The 6,929-nt window shown below is 40.9% G+C and overlaps 1 pseudogene; it reads left to right on the top strand.

Annotated features, from left to right (window-relative positions):
- The first annotated feature begins 1,130 nt into the window (after nt 1-1,130).
- On the top strand, nt 1,131-4,108 carry LOC113033267 (GTPase IMAP family member 8-like; annotated as a pseudogene).
- The last annotated feature ends 2,821 nt before the right edge of the window (nt 4,109-6,929 follow it).

Below are 6,929 nucleotides of genomic sequence, written 5' to 3'. Positions count from 1 at the left end.
CACCCTGGCTTACCAATCTAAAGGCTCTCAATGAGATCCTGTAGAAGTGTGTGAACCAAGACAGCCCTACAACATCCAGAGCCTTCAGGAACTCAGGGCAAACCTCATCCACCCCAGGAGCTCTACCACCAACGAGTTGTATAACTGCCTCTGTGTCCTCACCTATGGTGAGGGATGACTTTGTCCCTGTTGTCCCCAGACTCTGGTTTCTGGAGGCAGCAGCCTAAGCAGAGAACCTCACACCTTGCTCTTTCTCGACAACTCCTCTAGCTTATCCGGTGGAATACCAAAGCATTCCCAGGCCTCATGCACTAGCTCAGGCTCCTTCCCCACCAGAGAGGTGAGAGTCCATGTCCAAGACACCAGTCTCTGTAGCAGGGATCAGTCTGCCAGTGTCTCCGTTCTTAGTACACACATTGCACCCGACCTCTATGGCGTCTTAAGATGGGTTACCTAAAGGAGGATGGGCCTATGTTCCTTCTTCAGGTTGCACCCGGCCAGGCCCCATGGGCTAAGGCAAGTCACCAGATGCTCTCCCTCGGGTCACCTCCCATGTCCTAGCTCCAAAATGGTGCCCAGGTAACCGGATGCCTGACAGGGTAAACTGTTCCCTTGGTCTGGTAAGGGTCTTATAAGGGTCTTCTAAATGGCTTAGTGTCTGGTCCCTCACTCAGGGCCAACTTGTAATGGGACACACAACCAGGTGGCAAAAGCCCCCCAACAGCATAGCACCTGGGATCCCTGGAACACACAAGCCCCTCCACCACGATAAGGCAGCGATTCACAGAGGGGCAGATGATATTAAAAGGTGATACTGGTTGTGCGCTGTGAATAGAGAGTGCATCTGCAGTTTTCTTGTTATCGTGAGCAATCATCAGCTAACTGCTTTAGGAAAAATAAGTAAATGGTGGTGGTATTTAACCAATCAGGTGATCTTATTAATGTTTCAAACCCTGTAACAGAATGTAGTAAAACTGTGGTGACAAAAGTCTGTGTGTCACAATTTTAAAGGTAATTTACAAGTTTTATCTTTGTTTTTCAGCACATGAACTCAGGATAATGCTTTTTGGAAAAAGTGAGAACAAAAAATCATCCCTGGAAAAGATCATCATTAGAAAGAAAGAGTTTAATATGCCTAAAGTCCTTGGAGGAAAGCAATGTCGCGCTGCCTCTGGAGAGTGGAAAGGGAAACCGTTAACAGTAGTCAAAACCCCCGACATCTTCAGTCTGTCTGTGAAAACTCTGTTCGAAGTGATGAAGAGCTGTGTGAGTCTCTGTCCTCCTGGACCAAATGTTCTGCTGCTGTTAGTGAAACCTTCTGATTTCACTGAAGAGGACAGAAAAACTCTGAATTTGGTCCTGAGCTTGTTTGGTCAAGATGCCCTTAAACACTCAATGGTCATTATAACACAGAAAGAGGAGAAAGGCAATAACTCAGTGGAAAAACTCATTGAAGACTGCAACCAAAGGCAGAACTGGTTTGAAAAAAATTGTTCTGCTACAGATTATTCAGAGTTGATGGAAGAAATGAATGAGATGGTGAGTGAAAACTGGGGAAAATATCTAACGTTAAAAGAAGAGGCTAAACCCAATCTGAAGTCCAGTCTGAACCTGGTTCTGTGTGGGAGGAGAGCAGCAGGGAAGACGTCAGCAGCCAAGGCCATTTTAGGTCAGACTGAGCTTCATTCAGCCTCCAACTCATCAGAGTGTGTTAAACATCAGGGAGAGGTGTGTGGACGTTGGGTTTCCCTGGTGGAGCTGCCTGCCTTGTATGGAAAACCTCAGGAGGCAGTGATGGAGGAATCATCAAGTGTATCTCCCTCTGTGATCCTGAGGGTGTCCATGCCTTCATCCTGGTCCTACCTGTGGCTCCCCTCACTGATGAAGACAAGGCAGAGTTAGAGACCATCCAGGACACATTCAGCTCTCGAGTCAATGACTTCACCATGATTCTGTTCACGTGGACTCAGATCCTACAGATCCAGCTGTTGGTAACTTTTAAAGGAAATAAGAACATCCAGAAGCTCTGAGAGCTGTGGAGGAAGATCAGTTGTTCTCAACACCAAGAACAAACAGCAGATCCCAGAGATGTTTGAGATTGTGGACAAAATTAGTCAGCCTGCAGGACAACTGTGCTGTTATACAACTACAACATTTTTACACGCACAAATGGAGAAAGTCTTAAAACTTGTCACTGGTAAGTAATTTAGATTTTCTATTTCCAATGACCCAGAGTTTTAATCCAGTATACAAGTGTTAACTGTTCTTGTTTTCATGTTTTAGGTGGTGAAGTGGAGAACAGGACTCAGACTGTCTCAGGATTGTGCTGATGGGAAGACCGGCTGTGGAAAGAGCTCTACAGGAAACACCATTTTAGGAAGAGACGAGTTTGAAGCTGCATCAAGTCAAATGTCAGTCACACAATGTTGTCAGAAAGTACACGGTGAGGTGGACGGTCGTCCTGTTGTTGTGGTCGACACTCCTGGTCTGTTTGACACAAGTTTGTCCAATGAAGAAATTCAAGAGGAGCTGGTGAAATGTGTCAGTCTCCTGGCTCCAGGACCACATGTCTTCCTGCTGGTGGTAGAGATCGGCAGATTCACAGCAGAAGAGAAGGAGACACTGAAACTCATCAAGAAATTTTTGGGAAGAATTCTGAAAAGTTCACCATCGTTCTTTTAACCAGAGGTGATGAACTGGAGCGTCAGGGAGAGTCTGTTGATGATTACATCAAGAACAAATGTCACAGTTCCTTTAAGAAGCTGATCTCTGACTGTGGAGGAAGATACCATGTGTTCAATAACTCTGACAAACAAAACCGCACACAAGTCAGTGAGCTGATAGCAAAGATTGACACCATGGTGAAGGACAATGGAGGAAGCTTCTACACAACAAGAGATGCTGCAAGAGGCTGAAACTGCGATAAGGAAGGAGATGCTGAGGATTTTAAAGAAGAAGGAAGAAGAGATTCAGGAGCAAAAGGCAGAATTTGAAAGAAAACATAAGGAAGAAATGGAGGCTATGAAGAAAAGAATGATGAAGAAAGAGAAAAGGAGAGAATACAGAGAGGAAAAGAACTCGAAAAAATGAGAAATAAAATTAGAGAAGAAGAAGAGAAGAGAAAGCAGGAACAGGAAATCAGGGAAAAGGAGAAAAGGGAAAAGGAAGCTGAAGAAGAAAGACGCCGACAAGAATTTGAAACAGAACTTGAAAAGCTGGACAAACAAATTCAGTCAGAAAAAGAGGCAAAAGAAAATGTGGACAGAAAACTGGAAGAAGCCAGAGAAGAGATGAGAAGAAAACAAGAGGAGTGGGAGAAAGAACAGAAGGAATGGTGGGACAAACAACGACAAGACGAAGACAAAAGACGAGAGGAAGAGAAAGAAAAAATGGAAAAACTACAGGAAGATTATAACGAAAAGCTGGAATGTGAAAAAACCAATAAAGAAGAGGATCAAAGAAGAAGAGAAGAGGAAATAAAAGAACTGGAGGAAATTCATAAGAAAACTCTGGATGATCTAAAGAAGAAACATGAAGAGGAAGCCAGAAAGAAAGCTGAAGAGTTCAACCAAGCCCAGAAGAAACACGTGGATGATTTAGCAGCTCAGAAGGAAGAACATAAGAAGGAAATTTACGACTTGGTGAGACGTGTGACCAAAAAGACTGACTATTCGAATAGGATCAAGAATTTAATGCAAAAACATGAAAAAGAAATGAGATCTGTGACAAATGAAGAGGGGATCGAAAACCTCCAGGAAGAACATGAAGAACAACTAAATAAGTTAATGCAAGAAATTTTGTATGAAGAGATCAAGGACGCGTCGACCTGCAGCATTTTATAAAGAGAAATCCACTTTTACAGCTGTTCTTTAACTGTTAGAGGACAGAAACAAACAACATGTGCAGAGTTGTTGTTCTGCATGTTTTACACATGATTGTTCATCACGACCACAGAAAAAGCTGCTGATTGGATATCATCTCAAATAGTTCAGTTCAGTTTTATTTATATATATATAGCACCAAATCACAACAACAGTCGCCTCAAGGGGCTTTATATGGTAACGATAAGACGCTACAACAATACAGAGAAACCCTACAATCAGATGATCAAACACTTTGGTGACAGTGGGAAGGAAAAACTCCCTTTCACAGGAAGAAACTTCCAGCAGAACCAGGTTCAGGGAGGGGCGTGGCCATCCGCCCACTAACTCCACTCATAACCAATAATAATCATTTTGATTTACACGTTAACCTGCACTATGTAAGTAAAATTACTCATGTGGATGATTTTCTTTGGTTTGGTCAAAATCACCATTCGACCAAAATGTTTTTTTTTTTCTTTTTTAATATTAGATTGTTGTTAAAAGGAATCTTGATGTTCTTTCATATATTGTTCTGTTGTCAATATTTGTGGTTTGATTATGATTGTTTTTTGTTTTTGTTTATTTTGCATAAATGTGTCATTAATAATAAACACAAGATGAATAAATAAACAAGTGAAAGAAAACTTAATGATTATTTTTCTTTCACTTATGATGAATAAATAATTTTTTTAATTTTGTTATAATTTAACCTGTTCTCTCCAAATATCACAGCAGTTATTCATTATAAAAACATATCTGCATATCATTTACACCAGTTTTATGGCAGAACTAAGATGTTATCCGTGTTTTCTTTAATTATTAATGTAAACAGTTTTTCTCTGTAATCAGCTCTGATCGTTGTTAAATGATGAAGTCAAACATCTTCATTCAGCTCTGAATTTATGTGTTTTTAAATTACTGAACTTGCAAAATTACATGAACTGCTCCACCTATGCTGACATATTTGATTTGCATAAGTTTTTGTCTATAAGGTAAAATGTGTATAACCTGTATTATGGTAATTAGTGATTGTAATGTGCACAACAAAGTCCTGATAAAGAAACTGTTGCTAATAAAAACAAAGGTTGGAATTTTAAGCAAAGTTTGAACTTGTTTCTTGAGTCATACTGTGGCAGCATGAGTGGGTTTGTGTTTTTGGTGCCTTTTCATTCTCAGCATCGTTGCAGGTAAATGCAGGATCCCTGAGTGGTCAAAAAACATTTGGTTTTTTTCTTAATCTGATTTAAGTCTGGACTCAGACACTCAAAAACTTTTTTAAGGAGAATTTGCTGGTTTTGGATCATCGTCCTGCTGCATTACCCAAGTGCTCTTTAGCTGCAGAGCAGGAAGTGATGGTCGAAGCTCCTTCAGGTTTTTCTGGTGGAGACATTCAGGAGCAGAATTCAGCAGCAGCCCAGCCCATCACACTACCATCACCATGTCTGACTGTTGTTGTGATCTTTTTATGAACTGCTGTTAGTTTGATCCAGATGTAACGAGAATCACAGTTCAGCTTTTGTCTCGTCAGCCCACAGAAAGTTTTCCCAGACGTCTCGGGGATCATCCAGATGTTTTTTGGCCAATGAGCAATGAAAGGAGACACAAGTCCTTTTAAAGACCGACAGCTGAGTGTGAGAGCTGGACTCAAAAATATCCCATTGGTTACTTTCTTACCTATTTTTAATCAGCTTTAATTAATAAAAACATAAAAATGTTTTTGGATTTCGGCATCATTGCTCATGTACCAGTTAAATAGTAGTTAATTAACCTGCATCATATGCATCATCTAACACTGTGCATTTTCTTCACAAGCATCTATAGGATTATTCAAATGAGCACAAAAAACAATCTGAACTAAATGTTGATGCAGATTCAGTTCCTGCTGATGCTGCAGATTTTTAGTATGTCAGAGAATGCAATATAATCACAGCAGTTATGTTCTCTCCTCGTCCACCGTCAGCCAGACACGCCTCTGCTTCACTCTGCCTCTGATGGACGTCTCTCACTGTGGGGACAAACATGTGATGCTGATCTGTCTGAATGGATCTGCTGCAAACTCAGAGCTGAGGCTTTACTGACTTCTTTCTCCAGTGAGCTTTAATAACCTGAGTGGTGTGTGTCACATTCTCATCAGCAGCCACAGTTTGTGTCTCATGTAGTGTTTTTGTTTCTGGGATTGTGACATTTAAGGAAAACCAGAATATTTCTGGATTCCAGCTCTTGGGTGGAGGTGTTGGTGCTTACAAGAAGCTCTGTGTGTGAATAAAGTCAGGCTGACTGGGAGCTGGTTCAGAGCGTGCCTCACCTCGTGCTTCATGCTGATTTGGATGAAAAAAAAAACCACCCCATGCAGCAGGTAGGGAGGGAGAGCAGCACCTTCATGGATTTTATTTCAAACTGTTTGACTCATCCAATCTCCATGGCAACAATAAAATATTCATGTTTCCATGTTTTTTTTAACCAATAACTGAGCAGTCCCTCCTCTTTACTCCTTTTTCAGCTGTTTTAAATCAATATTGAAAATGTTGAAGTTCAAATCCAATGTTAGTCCAATAACTGATCGACAGCCTCCATCAGTCTCTGGGGTGGAGAATGATGGAGGCTGAGCAGCTGATTCTGTTCCCCCTGCTCTTCATCACATCCTGTCGCCATGACTTTTTATCTGAACTTGGAGAAAAACCATGAAACATACTAATAATAACCTCATTTATAAAGCACTCTTTACAGGATAAGAACCACAAAGTGCTTCCACAATGATATAAAACAGATATACATAAACAACACAATCGAGCATACAGCACAGCTGGAGCTGCTGTTTATAAGAATAATACAATAATGCCAACGTAAAGATGGAGGCAGAGGTTATCCCATCTGCTGCCTTTCTGAACTGAAGTGTGGAGAGAAGCTTGGTTTCACTCTGTCATTAGAAAATGCTGATCAGGACTTTTCAAACAGTTTTTATTAACTACAACAAATGAATCTTTTTAAAAACAGAACTAAATGAACACATTTCATATCTGATCCTATTTGGAGGTTTAAAACAGCCTGGAAAATGACTCTTTCGTG

This window comes from Astatotilapia calliptera, chromosome 12 (genome assembly GCF_900246225.1).
Source record: "Astatotilapia calliptera chromosome 12, fAstCal1.2, whole genome shotgun sequence".
In the NCBI taxonomy this organism is placed as follows: Eukaryota; Metazoa; Chordata; class Actinopteri; order Cichliformes; family Cichlidae; genus Astatotilapia; species Astatotilapia calliptera.
This window is presented reverse-complemented; position numbering and strand designations above follow the sequence as displayed.